At 36.8% G+C, this 22157-nt stretch overlaps 1 protein-coding gene across 1 annotated transcript in view; it reads left to right on the top strand.

Annotated features, from left to right (window-relative positions):
- Positions 1-22157, top strand: part of HCN1 (hyperpolarization activated cyclic nucleotide gated potassium channel 1) — a 325260-nt gene that overhangs the window by 287698 nt on the left and 15405 nt on the right. The gene's annotated exons all lie outside the window — the stretch shown is intronic.

Here is a 22157-nt window from a genome sequence, read left to right as displayed (position 1 = left end):
GGATGTTGTTTGTTGGTTTTGAATATGGGCTTTTATTTGAATTCTGATAAAAAGTCTATACGGTATGTTTTCACATTTCAGGGTCGCCCGTTCAGGGCACATGCACTTACTACCCTATTAGTTAGAGTAGTCCTTCACCTTCTTGAACTGAAACCAAATAACAGTGGCTTAAGCAGATGGACAGTATGTTTTCCTCTCAACAAATGTCCCAGGAGGGTCAGATGGCTCCCCTCAGGACAGTTTTCATGCACCCAGATTTCATTTATTTTGTTGGTCTGACATCCTCTAGAGTGTTTCCTCATTTTCACAAAAGGCATTGGTTCCCTTCCACAAATTGGGCCACAGGAGAGGGAGGAGGGGACAGAGGAAGTGAAGAGTGAGCAGTTTCTCTTTAGATGTGTGCCCAGAATGGCCAACATCACTGCCCTATCACATCTGATTGGCCAGAATTTAGTCACAAGAGTACCTCTAGGTATAATGAAGGCTGGGAAATGTAGCTTCTGGTTGAGTGGTGTATTAGTTGGAGATCTCTAGAGAAACAGAACCAGCGGGATACATATACACAGAAGGAGATTTATCATGAGAAACTGACTCATGTGACTATGGAGGCTGACAAGTGTTATGATCTGCCCTCTGAAACTGAAGAACAGGAATGCTGGTAGTTTAATTTGTCTGGTTCCAAAAGCCTGAGAACCAATGGTGTAAATCATGTCTGAGAGCAGAAAGTAAGATGAGATGTTAGCTCAAGCAGTGAGACAGGAGAAAAGGAATGAATGCCTTCTGCCGCCTTCTTTTTTTTTTCCTGTTTAGGCCCCCAGTGGGTTGAAGATGCACACCCTAGAAAGGAAAGTTCACTTGACTGAGTCCACTGGTTCAAATGCTAATCTCACCCAGGAACACCCTCATGGACATACCCCCAAATGATGCTTAATTTGAGCACCTCATAGCCAGTCAAGTTGACACATAAAATTAACCGTCACAAGTGGCAATTTGCTTTGTTAAAAATTCTGACAAGGAAAAAGAGAAACTGAAAGCTGATGGAAATAAATAAAAGCTGATAGTAAGCAATACAAGTATAATCCAGCTTTGGGGGGAAGTGGTTTGGGGAAAAATGTTTATGGGTTTGTGTTTTGTTTTGTTTTGAGATTTTTCTTGTTTTCTAGTACTACATGATGCTCTAAGCTCATCTTACACGTTTCCTTACTCAGTCCTAGAATCAGCCATTTTTCCAAGGATCCCTGATTCCTTTGATTGAAGATTGGTTTTAGAAACCATCATCTGGACACTAGGTGACTCATTTCTATTACCATTACTTCCAGGTCCTCTCAGCTGACAAGGCAAAGTGAAACATATGTACATACTACGTTGTATGTATACACATGTCTGTAAATATTTCTATGTGTAGCCATAGTGTATCCATATTAAGCTAAATATGAATACATACTGATATTTCCAACTCTAATCCATTACCACAGAAATTATTCTAGCCTCTTTCCCTTGTTTATCTGTAGTACACCCCTCAACAGGAAGAAATTTGGTTCCCACAATCCATCATCCATTTACTTACTTAATTATTCAGTTCTAGTATAGATTGACAGTGGTTTTAAAATTGTTAACCAGTACATCCATGGGAAATAACTTTATCAACTAGAGTACAGTCTTACGTACAGTTCCTTTTGCCTCTTCATTCATTTGCAAAGATGCTTAGGTCAGCATCTTATTCCTCCCCCTCCTTCACTGAGGTGGTTTCATACAACTGTAATAGACTTACATTCTTTTGTTACATTCTGAATTCCATCCAGAGAACTCATGACTACCTAAATTATTTCTTTTTTAATTTCCATACCATCAGATTTACACTTACATTTTTGTGCTGTAAAGTTTTACAGTTTTTGACAAATGTTTACTGTCTTGAATTCACCATTACAGTATCATCCAGAATTGTGTTTGACAGCAATACAATAATTGTATTGATAGCAAGTGATGTATAAGAAAGATAATGGGATTAAATGAGGTTTGTTTTTAAAGAGGAATGAGATGGTCTTCAATTACTAAACATAGTTATAAAAATCAAAATGCAATTTTATATAAAATACATATTCTTCTCCATTCTTCTAAATTTCTTTTAAAACATACGTGATCAGTTCTAAATTTAACCTTATAAAATTACCAGTGAAGTTACCTCCCATTTTAACCATTGAACAAATATTTCTTCTGTAGTTTATTCTTGAGTCAAATATCTACTTATTCAACCCAACTCATTTCAGTAAGAAATTCTACAAAATAATACTTTGTTTGGATTCACTGCTTTTAGTGTCACTCATAATTTCACTATGCTGACCTCAACAGGCTATTAGTGGACCTGTCCTTTGATGAGAATTTTATGGAAGAAAATAGGTCAGCATACTTTCAATTCTTTTACACGTGCAGTGGATATTTGTTCAATTTAAAAACCAAAGAATCCAAACAAAGGCTATTAGAACCCGATAATAATAATAAGTTGTACTTATTTAGCATGTTAGGGTTTACCTCTTTATGTATACCTCTTTAAGTGTCTAATATGAAAATTTTGAAGTTGATAGAGTAAACTTTTGTAGCATACTAATTTTACATTTCCATAAGCTGAGCATGGCAAGTTCATAGTACTCTTAAGCAGAAGAGCCAGGGATCAACTGAGGAATGCTCTTTCCATTCTTCTAAAGTGTCTGGATTAAGTAAATGTATTCAGTGCACAGAATACACTCCAACTAAATGGCAAGCAAAATAGTGAGATAAGGAGACATTCGAAGAAAGCTCGCATTCAGAGTTCTGTGTTTTGTGCATAACTTCCTAACTTGATTTATTTCTGCAATAATACTGGGCTCTCTCTCTCTCTCTGTATATATACACACACACACACACACACACACACACACACATGTGTCTAGAGAGGTCTCCCCCCCCTTTTTTATGTGCAGGTGGGAGAGAGAGTGTGTTATATTAACTCATGCATCATTGTATTCAGTGTTCTCACCAACAGAGTTCCAAGTAATGTTCTAGGAGACAGAATAAAAGAAAATGAACATTATCTAAGTGCCTGCTGTGTATTAGGCAGGTTTATAGGTACTAGTTATACAGCATTGAGCAAAATAGACAAAATTATCCACAGTCATGGAGCTTTTTTACGTTATATTTTAAAGAAGAAATTTAATAAAGAAATCTGGAAATTACTGAAATATTAGGCCACAGTATCAGATGGTGATAAATGCTTCAAGGAAAACTGAAGCAGAGAAGAAGGATAAGAAACACCTCCTTGCCCTTCCTTGCCAGGTGGAGATTAGCATTCGGGCATGCGAGATTACCTAAGAGTCCCAGGCTTCCTACTGAGAGTGATGGACAGTGGGACTAAGAAAACTAACGAGATTGGTCCTCATGGCTGAGCCCAGGTAAATGGTGAGGCAGTGAGTTTTGGGTACTAAAGAAGTAAGGGTCTTCCTTGCAGAAAAAGAAGTTCCTAATCTCCTTGATTCCTTCTATGAGGAAAATTTTTATAATTCTCTTTTTACGTATGAGAGAGATGAGCCTCAGAGAAGTTTAACAATCTGGCAAATTCCATGTACCTGAAAAGAACAAAGCCAGGTTTCAAACTCAGCTATGAATCTGACCCCAAAGCCTGTGTTTTCTCCACTGGTCTTCACTGCTTCCTAAGAGAGGGTATGATGATCCTCTAGGATGTCAGCTTTAAGCATTAGTACACCTTAGCTTCCTTTCAGAGCCATCCATGGCCCTTTTATACATGCATTTGTTAAACCATTTTGTAATCAATATGTTCTACCTGACTCTCCTTTTAATCATGCCATTAACATATTATCCACTAAGTTAAACTGCTATTCATATACTTCATTAAAATTTCAGTCTATCTTTGTATTCAGTAGTTCATGATTTTAAAGACAAGCTTTTATTTTTTTCTAATATAATGTTTCATTGTTACTATTTCTATCCATTGATCTCTTAGAGGTTGTCTTTCCACACCAAAGTGTTCTAATTGATTCAGTCTCTTGACTTTGCTTCTTTCCAAATGTTTGTCCCATAAATTCTTCTTATAGTATAATGATGTGAAATAAACTTAGCAGAAAGAAAATACTTCCCACAGTTGTTGTCATTATAAATCATTTGGTATTAAACGCTGCTTAATCATGTCTAACATTTTGACAACCTCAAGGAGACTGCCAGATACTTTATATAGTTAAAGTGCCTATTTAAGAGTTTTATGCCCAAAAATGCATCTGGTCAGATTACAATCATCTGGTATTTTTAAATTTTAAACCAAGCCACAGGTTTGAAAAACCACAGACAATTCCATCATGGTGACTATTCATTATTTGTAAGAGGAATGGAGCATCTGCCAATCTGTAGCTTACAGTTTACTCTACCTCTAGTCCATTGTACATTTCTAAAATTATTTTAGTGAAAAGTATGAAGTTCTATGGCAAGCCAAAACAAATCTGGCAGGTTATGACTCACCTTAGAATATAAAATTGTTTTGAATATTTTTAAATGTTCTTTCTCCTTCTTTTGAAAACATAAATTGTGAAAATTTGATTACCAATACTCTAGTACTCACATTTTACTTGTGTTATTCAACTTTTGTAACAATAAACTCTGTATATGCCATTAAGGGAATTTCTGGTAATAAAGAACAGATGGAAGATTTTTTCCCTCATTTTGCATAGCTCAGAGGGTAGAAAGAAGTAGGGCTTTCTATCAAGCTAACTGGAGCAAATACAGGGTAAATACATCACCCAATAAGGATAGTCTAAGTGAAAGCTATCTCCTGGATTGATGTTTTCTTTAAGGGTTCTCCTTGGAGGAGATCTGCATTGGTGATTTGAGAGTAACCAGTGGGCCTTTTATTTTGAAGCCCAACCTTTCCATTCATGCCTGTGTCCCAGCACTCCCAGAAGGGGAGGCTCCAGCCCCCTGCTCTCTGTGCTCTCATCCACTCTAGCTATTCCTCATTCAGGAAAGTTTATCTGATTGTGTCCCTTGCCTTTTCTACAAAGAAGAATAATACCCAAATTCTTTAAGAACATCTCCAAAACCCTCTACAGTCTGGCCAAACCTATTTTCCTAATCTCAGTGCATATCTTTCCCTTCTGACACCCTTACCCCAACCCCCTAAAACTACTAGTTCTTATATAAGCAAGCAAATGTTGCCTTTGCAAAGAATGATCCCTTTGGTTTAAAAAAACTAAAACTAAAATGAAAACAACCCCCTTCACTCTTTAGGCTGACACATTGCTTCTCATGTTTTTATGACACCACTCAAGTATTATTTTTTAATCTCCCCCAGGCAGGCAATTTTTTTCTTTCTGTTTTCATAGTACTTTAACCTTAACCTAATATTGAACTGTTTTCATTATTATTTTATACATCAATCTTCCATATTAGATTATGAATTTTCTAAGTTTAGATACTGTGATTTTTTTTCCAGTTTAAACCTGCAACACCAAGGAACAATGCTTGAACTGTCACACAAAGTCAGTGAGAACTTGTACAGTGAGTGAATGGATGAATGGATGGTGGATGGATATATGTTCCCTTGTCTCTATTCTTTATCTCTATCTCTTCTTCTGCTTTTTCTCCAGCCTCAAAAAAGAAAAGCAGTCAAGCATCCCATTCACTTTTGTATTATACTGGATTCAATTCATTCTCTTTATCTCAAGATTGGAAATCAATACAAATAATAATGATAAATTATAAGCTAAACTAAATGAAACACAAGACATTACCTGTTTCTGAGAAGTTCAGTGTTAATATTTAAATTACTTTCTATGTAATTTTAAATAGATCTCACTCTATTAAGGATAATATAGTTCTAGAATTTAACAGTGTAATCTGGAGCAAGGCTATCCAGTAGAACTTTCCGTGGTGATGGAAATAGTATCTACTTAATACTGTTCAAAAACTAGCCAGGAGCAATATGCAGCTATTGAGCATTTGATGCTAGTGTGACTGGGGAATTAAATTATTAATTTCATTCTATTGTAATTAATTTAGATTAAATATAAATAACCACATGTGGCTAGTACCTACCATATTGGATAAAACAGATCTAGATTGCTGTAAAAAGGGGCTGAAAGGAATTTACAAGGTTATTTTATCTAGCATAGTATAAAGGAGTGTTATCTTTCCCTATTTTTTTATTCTTAGATATTTTCCAATCTTTCAAAAAATCTTTATTTCATGCTAATCCTCAAATATCCCTAAGAGTTAATTTATCTCATAAATGTAGCAAATGATATCAATTTCCTTCCTTTCTTCCTTTCTTCAATCCTTCAATCCTTTTTTCCTTCACATATAGATATTGAAAATCTTCAGTGTTCCAGGCAGAATTCCAGGTATTAGTCATAGAGTAGCAAATAAGATAAAATCTTAGAACTCATGGATATTATGTACTTGGGGAGATATCCAACATGCAAAAAATTAATGAATACATGAAATAATTTCAAGTAATAGATACCATGAAACAAATAATAAAACAAGTTAATGAAAGAAGAGTTGAGTAGAGAAGAGACCTTAATAAAAAGAGGTAACTAGCCATTTAATTTCTTCAGGAAAGGCATGGAGAATAGCAACAGCAAAGTTCCTGAAGTGGAAACAGAGGTGGTAGATTCCAGGAACAAAAAATATCACCTGACAGAGCAAAGGGAGAGATGGAAAGGGTTATAGAAGCCGAGCTCTATTTTGTATCCAGAAAAAGAACTAGCGACATACATAGAACATGATGTACTTATAAGTCATCTTAGTGATAGGCCGGGCACCCTAACTTAGTTACGTGGGAAGGTGGTAACCAGAGGGGGGAATAAGAACTGGTGCTAATGAACTGGATGGACTTGTGGGATAGAAAAAGAATTACTTGAGTTAGAGCAGTAGAATCAATTGAGTTGGAAATCCAAGAAGTGGTGATCTGAATGGCAGCTTTGAAGTTGGCTAAGCTACTGATAACTAGGTCTAGGATATGACAGTTGAAATAATGGCTAAATAGAAATTTAGAAATGAAATATTGTTAAGAGTGAGTTAACCAAAGAACACTAACAATGTGTTAAATGAAGCATCTCCAAGCATTCTGATGGATACAATGATGATATGTTTTAAACGTTACAAAAAGAAGAATCTATATTTCAGGGAAGGCCTACTTAAACTAAGTTAAGGTTATACTTTTAAGACTTTTTCCCTTCATGTGTTATTTACACTATTTTCCTTATTTTCTCTCCATCTCTAATTATTTTCTGATTTATTTGCAACATTTATATAAAAAGTACACAGAAACTATGGGACTAAAAGATTCCTACTATGCTGATCATTTTATGTTTTTATTTGCATCTTCATCTTTAGCACATTCCCTGATAGATCTTTTTAATGGAATAAATATTTGTGGCATTGAATCTAAATTTGAAATCATCTTTAATTAAATAATATTTTACATCATGAAGTCAGTTATCAAGCTTTTAATAAATGATCTCTATTTATATTTCTTTTCAATTTTTCAAACATTTAATTGTAGTATCTGCCCTTCTTTGTTTTTCCTCTGGTTTCTTAACAAAAATCATAAATGTGAACCACATCATTAGACTCAGTATTTTGGTAATACTTCATTTGATGCTGAATAGAGCAGCAAGATTCCTTCTGAGCTTTTTTTTTCTGAGTTTTTTGTTTTTATTTTGTTGATGTTGGCTTTTTTTGGGGGGGGGGTGTTATTGGTTGTTTTGTTCTGTTTTTGTTTTTGGGTTTTTTTTGTTTTTTTTGCTCTCCAGCCTCACATTTGGCTTTGAGAGCCGCAGTACCACATCGCTGACTAAGGTCTTCTTGCCCCACTTCAGCAGATCTGTTCATCCCCGTCACAGGCGGGTATGATGAGTGAGCTAACATTAGTAAAGTACTCCCAGTTCTTTGGATTAAAGTTGTGCAAGCTATTATTCTGTTGTGACACCTTCTTTAAGGATCATTATTGTACTTCATTGTATTTGTGGAGTCTGGGAAAGAAAGTGGGGGAAAAGTCTTTGAGTAGGCACACTTCAACACAGTGTAAAAGGACAGCAAGTTATGGAAAGAGCTTGGGTTCAAATTTTATTTTTAATATTATCTTTTTTTCCTCCCACTTTTTCTATTCTATACTATCAGCCCAGAGTGGGGTGAGTTGAAGGAAGACCATCTTTCTGTGGGAATAATAAGTGGTACCTTCTGAGGCATTAGGTATACATTTGGAAGCAATTAAAAGTTCTATGACATTCTCAAAGCCGTATTTTTATCCTATAAAAGAGTTAGGAGGTATGCAAATGAAGCATTCCAGGCTCTTTATCATAATGTAGAATTTCAGTTTAAAACATTGTTAAGATCTTATTTGATAAATGCTCCCAACACAGTATTTATGATCTTGGACAGCCACTCTTTAAACAAGTTCATTTGGAGGCAGTGGTGTCCTGTGGTTAGTTTATGCATGTAATTGCTGGTAGACAGATGGCTAGGTTCTCACTGTGTCCTCATTTCAACTCTATCTCTAGCTTGCTCCTTTTCCATGTGGCCTTCCACGTGTGCCAATATCAGAGGCTTTTAATTCTGTGTCCAAGTTTTACTTACTCTTAAATTTAGACCCTCCCCTCAAGTCTGAAGTTCCACATTGCTAAAACTGTACCACTGTACAGTGGCAACCCCTGCTGACCTGTGCACCATATGCAGTTTATAAGGTTATGTCTCAGTAGCTCAAGCATATTTCATTGCTTGATTGTTCCTGCTCTCATAATATTGCAAATTAAATTATCAAATTCTATCTTTAGGAACAAAACTATAAGAGGATCAGGAAGCCACATGATGTGGCAGAGCGCTCAGCATCCACAGCGCCAGGGACCAGTGCCATCTCTGTCAACAAGACCCAATCCAACTGCATGTCCTCTGGCAACTTGTTTAATGTTTTAAGGCTTGGGATCATCATCTGTAAAATGAGTTATTAAAATGGACACTGTGTGCAGCCTTCCAGGTCTGTGATTCTGTTGGAATGGCACTCGTGGGAGCATCTCCTTTTTGCCAGCTTGCTTGTTTTTAATAGCTTTTTGAGTATCCAAAGTGTCTTCTAGCTTATTCTAGAGTCCACAGAAGTATTATCACTGAGGATATTTTCCAGTACAAGACCTTAGCATTAAAAAAATGGAGGCAGGTGATACTGGTGAAGATTCATGTTCTAGTGCGTGAAAATTAACTACAACCCTTTTTCATGGGTAGCGAAAAAGTAGAAAGTGTCAGGGGCTGGTTGTGAAGCCCTTTGAAATGTGACAGAAGGATACTGTTTAAGGGTGTGGGTGTTCAGAGTCAGATCTTGAGATGCTGTTGGGTTTTGAGAAAGTCTCTGATCTTCTCCAAGCCCCTGTTTCCAAATCTGTAGCATCAGGATGATAATAGTAATTTCTACCTCATTAGGCTTGTTTAGATTAGTGGATGATTTAACACGTACAGAATGCTTAGAACAACAGTTGGGACATAATCTGTGCCATGATATTAGTTGGTAACAAAAGCAACTGGACTGATGTCATATAGAGCAGCAGATACCCATGCAAGATGTTACTGAGGTATTTTTGAATCAGTGCTCATGTCGAGTGAATCAGCACTGGAGAACTGAAAGATCTATTTGTATATTCTTTGGAGTCAGTGTTAGTCTTAATGCAATACCAGTGAAATTCACTCTAAATCGGTTTGTGGCTATGGTTGGACACAGGAATGTGGAAGTGAAATAAATAATCTTGAAAGCTTTTACAAGTTAAAAGTAACCTTGACTCTGAACATTCTAATTCCCTCATTGTACACGCATGCGTGTATATGCATATTCACACACACACACCCAAGAACTGACACTTAGGATTTCATAAAATCCAGATTCTCCAGATAATTTGTGTTCAATGTGTCAGGCATTGTGCTAAGTAATTTGAAATATATAACTCCACATTAGATTAAGGTAACTACAAAAATATATAGTCTTTATTACTTTCAATGTCAATTTCCCAAATGCATTAGGAGGGAAATGGAAGAACAGACATATTTTTTTAAAGCTAAATTATTCAGAAACATTTCCGTAAAATTTGGAATTAGGTAGGCTCTAATCCATTATCTCATTCCCTTGGGCAAATGAGGAGCCTGAGAGATGCCTAGGCCACAGAGATCGGCAGTGACAGTGATAGACTGTCACTTTAGGCCACTGCTCTTCATACAGCAGAAGGTACACTACCTGCAGGTGGTTAGCAATGTTATTACTTCATAGCATTTCAGAAAACAAGGATTGTTCCTCTTAGATTGAATTATGAAACACATTACACACACAATTCCCTTCTCCTAGCCTGTTGCTGAATAATCTGTACTTGCTAATTCTAAGCATGCTCCACTTATGCGTGATTGTTTTGACCTATCTATTACCCATGGAGACACTTCTCCATGGCTGCATTTACTTAGAACAGAAGAGTGAAATTACCGGTCAGAATAGTTCAGCAAAAGGATAATGAAATGGGAAAAGTTTAGTCACTTTAAATTGCATTTCATCACCTATTGTGCAGGGTATAGTAAGTTTATTGAAATGTTTGAATATCCTTAGAAATTTAAAGTGCCAGGCGTATTTACAAAGTTTCTCTGTACCTCATACTATATGTCACAAGAGAAATACATTAACAACAAGTTGATGTTTTAATGACATGCAGTGAGTGGTTCCCTTTGCTGGGATATGCATGTGTGCTCCAAAGAAAGAAGGTTCCAAAGATGTGTCCAAATATTTTTGATGCCAGCAAGTCAATTAATAGCCACTCACACTAACACCATCACACTGGACATGAATGAGAACCTTAATTACAGTCCAATACAGATTAGACTCCTTAAAGAAAGAGCATTTGAAATCTTAATTTAATTCATTGCACAATGCAACAGTTCACTTATTAATTTAGTTCATACTTATTTATCCTCTTGTAAGGACTTAAAATGAGCACCACAAAAAGTTCTTATTTTCTTGGAGTTTATAAGATATTTGTAATTGTAAAACAACCACAAATATTTCCTGCCTCAACAAGAGACTGGAAATATTGGTACTGAAACATTTTTGTATGTGTAATATGCATGTTTGCGCATGTATTGTTACGAGTTGGAGAAGGGAGAGGATACAGTATCAATGTTTGGACTCATCATTTCTAACAGGTTATCATTTTAAATAATATAAGTGGATTAGGGTATCATTATTATCATTATAAATTTGCCAGTGAAAGAGGAACCAAAATAGTACTTCCATATCTTGTGTTCTACATGTCTTCTCCTTTTTGTATCTGACTAGAAAGGAAGTGATCTAGATAAGAGTTGATTCCCAGTTTGTGAGACTCTTGGACCTGGTCTAGCTTGTTTTTTGGCTTCAGTGCCTTTAGAATCAGGGCATTCTGGCTACAACTACATAGTTCCGAGTAAAGAAGGGATTTGAACTAAGCTGTTTGGTCATTCTAGAGTTCAGTTTTCTGATTTCCTTTATTTTGGGTTAAATTAAACACACAGGTGTCTGTCCACATCCTTGCAGTATGTGGACACAGCTCTACCAAGATGTTGTATTGTAGATGGAGATTAATTTTCTTACTGGACGTGACTGTGATCACGTGTGATCACAGATCAGCTGCGGAAGAACAACAGAATGTTACAATAAAGAATAACATATTACAGGATTTCAAAATGCTTGTGCTCCAGGCAGATAATCTTACATGGAAAATTTCAGGCAAGCTAAATTAGGGAAAATGATAATACTAGAGCAAATACATTCTGAAAGTATCATTTTGCATCTTGAGCTTTTATTGCCACATATATTCTTGTTGGAGAGATCAAGAAAGGAAATTTAAAAACTGAATCATAACCTCTTCCCCTTAAATATGAACTTTATCCAGTAGAAGTTTGCTGTTGTCCCAAACCTTGGTTGATAAAAAGCCCTTAACTATGTAGTTGATTAAAAATTTAAGTTCGCCTCCTGTGATTTTCTCCTAAACCATACAGGGAGTTTATCAGAGACGATTGGGAATAGTTGGTGTCTGATATCTCATGTATGAGAGAATTACTGAATGCGGTTGAACAAATACTAGGTCATTTCTGGTTTACCGAGCTCTTCTGAATGACTTATTGGTCAGGATTACCATGTTTTTGTGTGAATGTAGTCTTACACCTTGCAGTTTTGCTGGAGAGTATGTACTGTTTTGGGGGGGGGGAATCAACATCCCTGCCATCATTAATTTGAACATCTTCAAAGCCGAGCCCTTTTGTCACTAAAACTGTGAAAAGAAGAGAAACAGGCAATAATTGGTCTTGGCTATATTTTCAGACTGCCCTCTTGAGATTTTTCTTGGGGACCACTGAAACGAAGAAAAAGCCAAAATATTGATACCTTTAATAACCAAAAACTGAAAAAATTCAGTAAAAATGTTTCAGCGTAATACTCTGCCTAATGGAATTTAGTGTTTTTAAAGTGTCTAAGTCTGTAGGACTTTGGGAATACCAAAGAATAAACCTAATTCCCAGTGGTTTCTGAGTAAGAAGTCTATAATGATACACGAAGGGTGAAAATGAGAGAAAAAAATGGCCCCCGGGGGATATGAAATTTCATTTCCAGCCCAGAGGATAACATTTTAGAAAGATTATCTTGGATTTAATGTTTGGTTCTCTGCATTTGCTGTGTTCATTGGCCCACTTGTGCCGGAACTAAATGCCTGAGGGCCTGAGAGGAGCCAGGGAGAGGGAAGAGGTGGGTCCCACAGGAGAGAAGTGATTATTTGGTGAAAGAGATGACCTTCAGGCGGAAGCGTTTGCCTCTGCCAGTGACTCTGAAGGAGAAGATTTGCCTTCTCTCAAAAGACCCCCATTAGTAACTCTAATGGCATCATCATCATTGCAGGGATTTGGACAAGAATTTGCTACAACATCTTTGGGGAGACAAGATGAGGTGAACACGTCAATGAGAACCTTGGGTCTAGATCAAAGCTTCAGAAACTCTACATGTTTTGAACTGAGGAAAAGAAAATCTTTGAAGAAAAATCTAATCATTAAAACAAATTAAAAATGATTAATATAGGTATTAAATAAATCCTGAATCACCCCCAATCCTGTGATTATGATGTTCTGGACATGCACTAGCACTGTATCACTTTACCTTGTGTTATTTTTCTACAGCAGCCGTCATTATTCGAGTCATCTTACTCATTTAAGGTTTTCCATGTCCTTCACTAGCATGTTAGTTCCATGAGAATAAGGAACTTGTCTTATACCTGCAACACCTAGAGTGGGATCTGGCAGGCAGTAGACTGTAATACAAATTTCTTGGATGGATGAATGAAGTAATTTCCGAGCTGAGCTGTAAAAACTGTTCAGTAGTGTGCTGAGCCAAGAAAAAGTTGGGATGGAGATAGCTAATTCAAGGAAAGGATGGCCTGTTTTAGAGAAGGAAATTATGTGGAACCACTTCTGTTCTTTCACCTCAGGAAACCCATTCCTGATGGTCTGAAATCAATCCAGCTCATTCCAGAGGGAAGTATGACCCTAAATGTAGGCTTAGAAATTGATTTTAAAGAAGCATTTTCCCTTCTGCTATGGAATAGAAATTTCTGCTCATAATGTAATATACTTAAAGTTGACCCCCCCCCTTTTTTTTTCAACTTTAAATGGACCCATCACTCTTATGGGGCATAGGAAGGAGGGAGGAACACTTGGAAGAGATATAGGAGTCTCTGGTCCATATCTCCAAACTAATGACTGTGACATCAGAGTTAACAGTTTGATTTGAAAGTCTCTTCTCTTCTGCGAAGAAAAACTGCCATATGGCCGACATTGTGGTCTTTCCACTTACACAACAATTTAATATGCCGGGTTCATGATGAAATACCAGCTCCCGGCTGGGAAGTTAAAGCAGCATTCAGCTCCGCTCAGCAAGAAGGTTTCAGTGTGATATATTCTGTAAACTGGAGTCTGCATTAGCCAAGGGAAGGGACTGGCATCGTTAGGAAACACAGTTGGACTTGTTAAAACAAGCGTTTCAGTGCACAGATGGTAAGTCTCTTTGGAGCTATGCTTTGGATCACTTTGCCCCTACTTAGCTATCTACTAAATATATTTTTGTTTCATTTCCTTTTCATTTTTATCTTTACAACAATTTATATGAATGCAGTCTTCTACCTCTAAGATATTTCAAAAATGTTTGTTGGGAAAGAAAGGGCTTCCAGTGTATTAAAATATTCTCTTTTCTTTATAAGTGCCATTTTAATCGGCCCCTCAGAATATCTGTCAAGGTGGCATAGTGGAACAGGAATGACCTCATACAGACAGAAAATCAAGTGTTGGCCCTATTACCAATGAGTTATTTAGCCTTAAGTAGGTTAATTCAGTTCTCTTAGCTGAGCACAGCAGTCTGTAAAATCAGGATGATAATGCTCACTTTGTAGGGCAATTGCAAGGAATAAATGATTATGTATTATATATGTGTCTGTGAGTGTCTGTATAAAATGCCACAGCTCTATCAGCATATGCACAGGTGTCTCCATATCCATTCAGTTAAAGATTTGTCCCAAGGTGGTGTGCTTGCAGTGACTGACCCTCTCTCTTTAAATGGCTTTCCAAGCTCCCAAGGTCTGGGAGATTTCTGAAACATTTCATTTTCCAGTGAAATTCTTTAGCTAGATTTCATGGTTCAAGGTGATAGCTAGTAATGTTTGCACATATGGCACAAGCCAGCCATTCCTCTTCTTCACTTCTCTACTTTGAACTAATTCTTCAAAATATTTACTCCTCCAACAAGCCTGCTCTGAACCTCTAGACTGATCCATGGATTCCTCCTCTCTTTTTATAATATTCTTAGCTTATTCCCATCTTTTTATTGAATATATTACAATTAAATCATCTGTGCTTGCCTACTGCACTAGACTTTTTTTAAATTTTGTAACTCTGTTCCCTCCCCCTGGGTTTTATAGGTCTTCAATAAAGTGTGTCGGAATAACCATCCACACACAGATACATGTGTACATATACACAAGCATATTTTGTTTCTCATTCATCATTTGCTTCCCCATTATATATCAATATCTTCCTAACTGATTTATAGGCATAAAATTATTTGCCACCTATTATTACTACTAGTCATTTAAGTTAAATATTGATTGTGTTATAAATGATATAACTGATAATGTTATCAGCAGTTTATGCTTTGACTAATACTCATTTGTTCCACAAGCTTTCTGGAGACTCTGTATGCCAGTCACTGTGTCTTCAGTATGTCTTTAAGAAAGTAAACATGTAACAGGAAGTCAAACAACTATGCAGACCAGCACAATTCAATGCATCACAATTCAATAAAATCACAACTTAAGATGGAGGAATCTGCCCAAAAAGCATCCTCTCTGGAGGAGGTGACACCTAAATTGAGTCCCACAGTCTGAGTAGGAGGTAGCAGATTAAGGGGATGTTTGTGGAATGAGCATTCCGGATGGAAGGAGCAGCAAGTGTAAAAGCAGCGGGTGGAGAGAAGATGGCGGTTTGAGGAAATGAGCATAGAGTATCCATAACGTTTGGGATGTAAGGTGGGAGGCAGGCAGCAGCAGCAGGTGAGTGACTGTAGATCTATGTGTTTGCAAGAAATTAGGATTTCATCCTACAGGTAATGAGCAAGAATTGGAGGCTTTTAAAATGAGGAATGGAATGATCAAATTTACTTGTTCAGGAATAAGTATTCCATAGAGAGAGGCATTGCACAAGTACACAGACAGTTAAGAAGGTCTTAAAATAACCTAGAAGAGAAGTTATGAGGATTTAAATTAATTCTCAGGATAGGATTAGAAAAGATACTAAGGAAAAAGAATCAGTGGAATTTACAGTCCTGCTTCTTATGGAGAGTAAGAGAAAGAGAGGCGCCCCAAACGATAGCATGTTTTTGGTTTGGATAACTGGGTAAACATGAGGCCATTTACCTTGGTAGTGAATATATTTAAAGCAAGTTGGCAAGGTTAGCAGTGGGAGGAAATAAGCCGTAAGTTGGGTGTTGGGCTTGCTAGACTACACATTCTAAGAATGCATCATTTTGACAGTATTATCACCAACAATTGCCACATTTGCAGTTATTTAATACCTGTGTTTATCCAATATCTGTTGGCTGAATTGATGAGTGAGTGCCTGTGAACCAAGCAGCTTGTAAACGTCCGGGAAGATCAATAGTCTGTTTGCAGTACCAGGGGCCTGCAGTCATGTAATGAAGACAGAGATGACTCTGGTTCACAGTAAATTAGCAAAACTAATTCCCTTCTGAAAGCTGCCACTGACCTGAGAGCAGAAAAGATGATCACTAGCCTCATAAACATGGGGAATTCTCACAAAATTGTAAGAGCGTGTCTCCCCTCCTATTGTAATCTGTTGTAACATATTGAGTCCTCTCCCCACTTAGTCTGCTACTCTCCAGCCCTTCTGAACCAGAGCCCAGACAGACTCAAGCGCTATGGTCTTAAGTCATATATCACAAGCAATGAATTAACTTAGCATTTAACATGTCTAGGATGGTACTACTCACATACCGTCCTTGTGAGAATTCATTAAATAGTGACTGAAATGATTATCTGTTGTATGGTTTAGATTAGGAGCCCTAGCTGAGAACGTACCCCCCCCCCCAATATTAGACCAGCCTACCTCCCATTAAACAGTATGCTGAGTTATCAACAGGGAAAGCAAAAGAAGTGATGCTCCTGTCATTAGAGGTACAATTCAGTTTCCTTTCTACCTCTCACAAGTTTCTGGATCCATGCTTCTAACCCTATGTTTTTTCTGTAACTATTCTATACATTACTAGATGTTTCTGTTCTCGAAAGGGCCAGGTCTATACCTGAGCTTTACAACACCCGGAATTTTTATGTAAAATTCTTAAGTTACATAAATCTTGCGTAGGAGAGAGGGAACAGAGTTTCCTATCCAGTTATGCTCTCTAATACTCTAATTGTCAATTAGGCTATAAAAACAAACACTCTTGATAGAATGCCTCCAGCTGTCTCTGCTGAGGAAAAGACAATTTATCCCTGCAATGGAAAGATACACACCATCATTAAACCTTTACGTAGGAGAACAAAGGAAGCTGAGACGTACCAGACCTTAGGGAAAGTTATTCAGCACGAAGGGCTTTGGTAATGAGAACAAGAATAAAGACAAACCTCTAACTCTAAGAACAAGGAGAATGAAGATAAACCTCTGACCCTAAAGCCGATTTACCCAGCACTGTATACTTTATATTTTGAAACTTTAATGTTAGACTAACTCAGTAGTCTGGGGGCTCAGGAGAAACACATGAGCTCAGGATAAAAATAACAATTAATAGTTATTCGTGTCATTCCCATGTGTCATAATGGAAAGCCACTTTTTATAGCTGTCTCCCAGGGGACGAGCTCTGCAAGATTTTTCACTGGTCTGTGATGAAATAAGTAATATGAGAACAATGGATCGACTTATTCTTAGAGATGAGTTTATTTAACTGTCTTGCCCTTTGTCCTGTGTTTATTTTTTATTTTGGAATTACTCTTGCTATTTCTATGTTAAAATATCTTTTTCTTTTATGCACTGATGATGATGGTGGATAATTGTTTTCCTAATTTTTTTCTTATCTTTTTATTTGTGTCCAAACCAAGGGAAAAATAGAATTATTTCTTGCTCCTAATTAAACAATTTTTAATATTATTGGTTCATCATACCTAAGTATATTATAACTACTTCATTCATTAAATTATTCATTCTTTCTTCAGCAAATATGTTTTGAACAACTGCAAAGTGTCAGTTGCTGTTGTCGGTAATGGCAATACAGTAGAGAGGAAGAGAAACAATAGCCTGCCTTCCTGCAGCCTTCGTTCTCATTGAGACAGACAGACAATAAAATGGAAATAAATCAGTAAGATGATTCCAGATAGTTAAAAATGCATTGAAAACAAACAAACAAAAACCAGTTTCTGGATGAGGGTTTTCCATGGCCAGGTATTGCACCAGCACCACACCTTTTTTAACCGGACTAATATGGATTATTACCCACCCACCTACTCCATGGAGTCAGTCATTGCATGTACGCGTGTTGCTGGGGCTGTTGCTCATGACACTACGTGACAGTGCCACGTGACACATACTGGACATATTTTATTCATTTTTCTCTACACTGCCCCCCAAAAAACGTTTTGCTTTTGTATCAGAGAAAATGCTGTAAGATTTAACTAGGCATCCCAGCACTAAAGAAACACCGTCATATGTGGCTCTAAGCATTTCCCTAACCATACGATATCGCTAATCAAAGAAAAGGCCTTCCCTCTAGGCTTTGTTGGCATACCTTCAAATACTTTTTGGTTTCCACACACTGTCAGAAAGCCCCAACTTAATCAAACTTTTTCTGTCAGAAACAATTTGCACATTGGTTACTATTTACTAACACTAATATACATTTTATTTTCCTTTCTCTCATTTTTTTCTGTATCTCTATGTCATGGACTCTTTAGCTGAATCTTTTTTTATTCTGTTTAATTAAACTAGGAAACCAACTGGAGTTACCTGAGACTGTAATGGGACAGGAAAATAGATGGAGATTTCAAAAAGCATTTTTAATATGTTTAAATAGCTTTCTCTCATTAACAAAGTGATTAGCTTTCAGTTTACAGTGCTCCAAGATAATCCAAAAAAGACTGCATAATTAAGGCAAATGTCTCAAAGAGTTTAATCATAAATGCTTCGATATCTAAAACATAATTTTAAGCTTCTGTTGTTAAGTTGATATAAAAGTACAGAGACACAAAGCAATAGCATGTTTGCCTCCTTGGAATTTTAGAGCAGGGTTCATGAAGTTGTGAGACCAAAAGTATGCCCTCATCAACGCTACTGTCAGTCCATCAGTAAAGGTGCTTCTAGTGTGAGGGTTTTGCTACTGGCATCTGGTAGACAGAGACCAGAGATGCAGGGGGACATTTTACAACACACAGGTCAGCTCCAGATGCCAAAAAAATCATCCAGCCCCAGATGCCAACAGGGACAGAGAAACTCTGGTCTAGAGAGTCTCATTCAGTTTGATATTATTGGAACACAAGTCCAATACTTCATACATTAAGTCCAATAATAAGAATTATCTTTCTTGCATTTGTTTTGTTTTTCTCCTGAGGTCCTTTCAGCAATTCGTTCATTCTCATGTGACCTCTGAATTTTCAGCTGTCATCCATCCTTCCGTTTAGGGATTTCTGCTAATAATGATGATGATGATAATGATGATGCAAAAAATAGTAAATAAAGATATACCTCTGTAAGTCAATTTTCCAGGTCTATGGTGTTTTAGTTACATTTTACTGGTGTTCAACAAACAAAATCCCTTTTTGTTTTCAATTGCTATTCCTTAAAAATAGGTTACTATCCCTTTCTGAAGCAAATGAGTATACTTTTCTTGTGCTGGGACAGTATTATAATGGATTGCATAGCTTTCATCTTACAAAACTTATTTTTAATTATTTTAAGTGTTATAGGTTCTCGGGGACATTTCTGTTTAGGCTCCTCTGGGAAGGAGAGAGAGTTGTGACATGATGTGGAAATCACCTCTCCAGAAAATGTCTTCCTGTTTAGAAATTTGAACACTGACTGAATGTTTGATAATATTAAGTTATTCTTGTTAATTTTTACGTCCAATAATTATGGTGATTTTATTGTAGAATTATTTATATATTAGTAATGCATACAGAAATTTTACAGTAGAATTAATATATTCGCAATTTCCTTCAAAATAATAAAGGAGAGGGGAAATATGTGAGGTGGCAGTGAAACAAGTTTAGCTGTGAGTCAGTAATTGTTTAAGCTGGGTGATGAATACATAGGATTTATTTTACAGTTATTATTTACACTATTATACAAGTTTATTAGACTATGATTTATACTATCATACTAGTATTTAATAGTATAGTATTATACTGTTCTTTTTTTGTATATTTAAAATATTCCATAATAAGAACCTTAACAATCAAAATAATAAGAAAAAATTAGCCCTTTTTGTGACATTTAACTTTTTAGATGTGTTCCCCCTGCCCCACCCTTCTCCACAAACCTGAGAGGAAAATACTGGTTGACTGAGTACCTGGTTGAGTGAAGCTTCTATTGGATATGATTTGAAAAGAATGGAATCACCTCTCAGTTAAGCTTAGAAAGCTTTCCTCCACGATGAGAGCCAGGCCATCTCTGGTGGGAGGGTTTCCTGTTGTCTATTTATCAAACTGGCCAAGTAGGAATTTCTTAAAATGTGGTTTGGATAAACTGTTGGGCATTTGACCCAATTCTTCAGTTCGCTCTGCTAGAAATCATAAGCCAAAACCTAGTTCATACATCTTTAGCCCAATGATTACTACTCTTTCCAGATTTTTTAATATGACTAAGTTAAAATATAATAAAAGTCATCTGTGTAGAAGGGAAAAAAAAAAGTCTGTTTAACCTAGGGGTTGACAAACTTTCTGTAAAGAGCCAAACAGTAAATATTTTAGGCTTTGTGGGCCACATGTGGTCTCTGTCACATATTCATCTTTTTATTTATTTATTGTTTTACAGACTTTTAAAAATGTGAAAACTGTTCTTAACTCAGTACAAAAAGTAGCAAAAAATATGATGGTTGAATTTGCCTATAGGACTTTTGATATAAATAACCTCTCATTTCAAACCTAGCCTATCTTCCAATTTAACTCATTCTGAATAATATAAGGAAAATAAGTCACTGAAATATATTTTACTTATTATCCCTTTAATGCATTTTTCTTCTATCAACTAATACATGCTACTAACTAAACCAGCTAGTTACTGATGTGGATTTTTTTTTTCATCAATATACTTGACCTTACACACAAACTTTGATGCAGAACTTCAGCGTCATTTCTATGATTGCAATTATTACCTTAACTTCACTCACTTGTCAAATAGAGTGATGCTTCTTGGAGTGAGAAAAGATCAGCAGATAGTTCCTTTTGTTAGGATTAATTTGTGAATGTGCCTGTTCTTTTGGTGGGGAGATGTTAGTAAGAGTGCTTTCTTGCCTAATACATTTTTGCTGTTCTCTTGCACAACGAGAGATTTCCAGCGGACCTCTCTACTGATACTTTGGATTACTCAGAAGTAGAAAATGCAACCTCCATGGGTAGGATGTTAATTTGCAACTCACTTCAAGGCCTCTCTATGACTACTCATGTCATGGACTTAAAGAACGCACTGTAGTCTCTCAAGAGAGGGAGAGACAAGAGAAGGCAGAGGCTTCTAACAAGATGGATGACAGTAAATATTTAGAGGAGGTGGGAGACGGAGACGTGTGTGAGTCAGGCACTTTGGAGCTGAAGGGCACAGAGAAGTGCAGGTTAGCTGAGATGACAGAGTCTATTGTGAGCGAGCACATGAAAAAAGGAAGCACAGCAAACCAGGTCAAGACCGTCAGAGGCCTCCCGACTTTGTGGCAGTTGAGAGTGCTGCTTGGGAAGCCCCAGGGACGCCAGTGGACTTTTAAGAGCCACATTAAGGCTACACCTTTCCCATAACTTAAGACTGTTTTGGCTGTTCATTCCTTACTTTCTGAATCCCCATGAGAAGTTATCATTTGGCCTGTTAATCACAATCCAATGTAAAGCATCCCCAACAGGAAGAGTTTTCCAGCCAGGCCATCCCATGAGCTGCTGACCAGTTACAGACAACCATCTTTGGGACAGGCATCAATACTGGAACCAGTTATCACAAATATGCAGAGTCATGTGATAAAAGCTTACCAGCTTGTACACACACAAGGCAATTTTATAGAAAGGAGCTACTGGCTTAATGTCAGGAAGATTCTTGTGAAATGAGGTTTTTCTCTGGATGCCAAAGTTTTGCTTGATTTTTCTCTGGTTCCAAAGTTTTAGTTGATTTTTTTCAAAAACAGCCTTTCATCTTATCTTCACTCACTGGACAGATACCGTTTAGTGGTTTTCCTTTACATCTGGGTTCAAAATTGCGGATGCTTCATCATCTTTCAAGTTCTTTTGAAGCTTCCTTTCATGGGGATTCTTAGAAGAGATCATTTCTGGGCACATTAGCTTTATTTCAGGCAAATTTCCATCACCTCATACCCAAAATTATTATCAAAA

This window comes from Camelus ferus, chromosome 3, assembly GCF_009834535.1.
Source record: "Camelus ferus isolate YT-003-E chromosome 3, BCGSAC_Cfer_1.0, whole genome shotgun sequence".
NCBI classification, from domain to species: domain Eukaryota; kingdom Metazoa; phylum Chordata; class Mammalia; order Artiodactyla; family Camelidae; genus Camelus; species Camelus ferus.
Note: the sequence above shows the minus strand (reverse complement) of the source record. Positions and strands in the feature narration are given on the sequence as shown.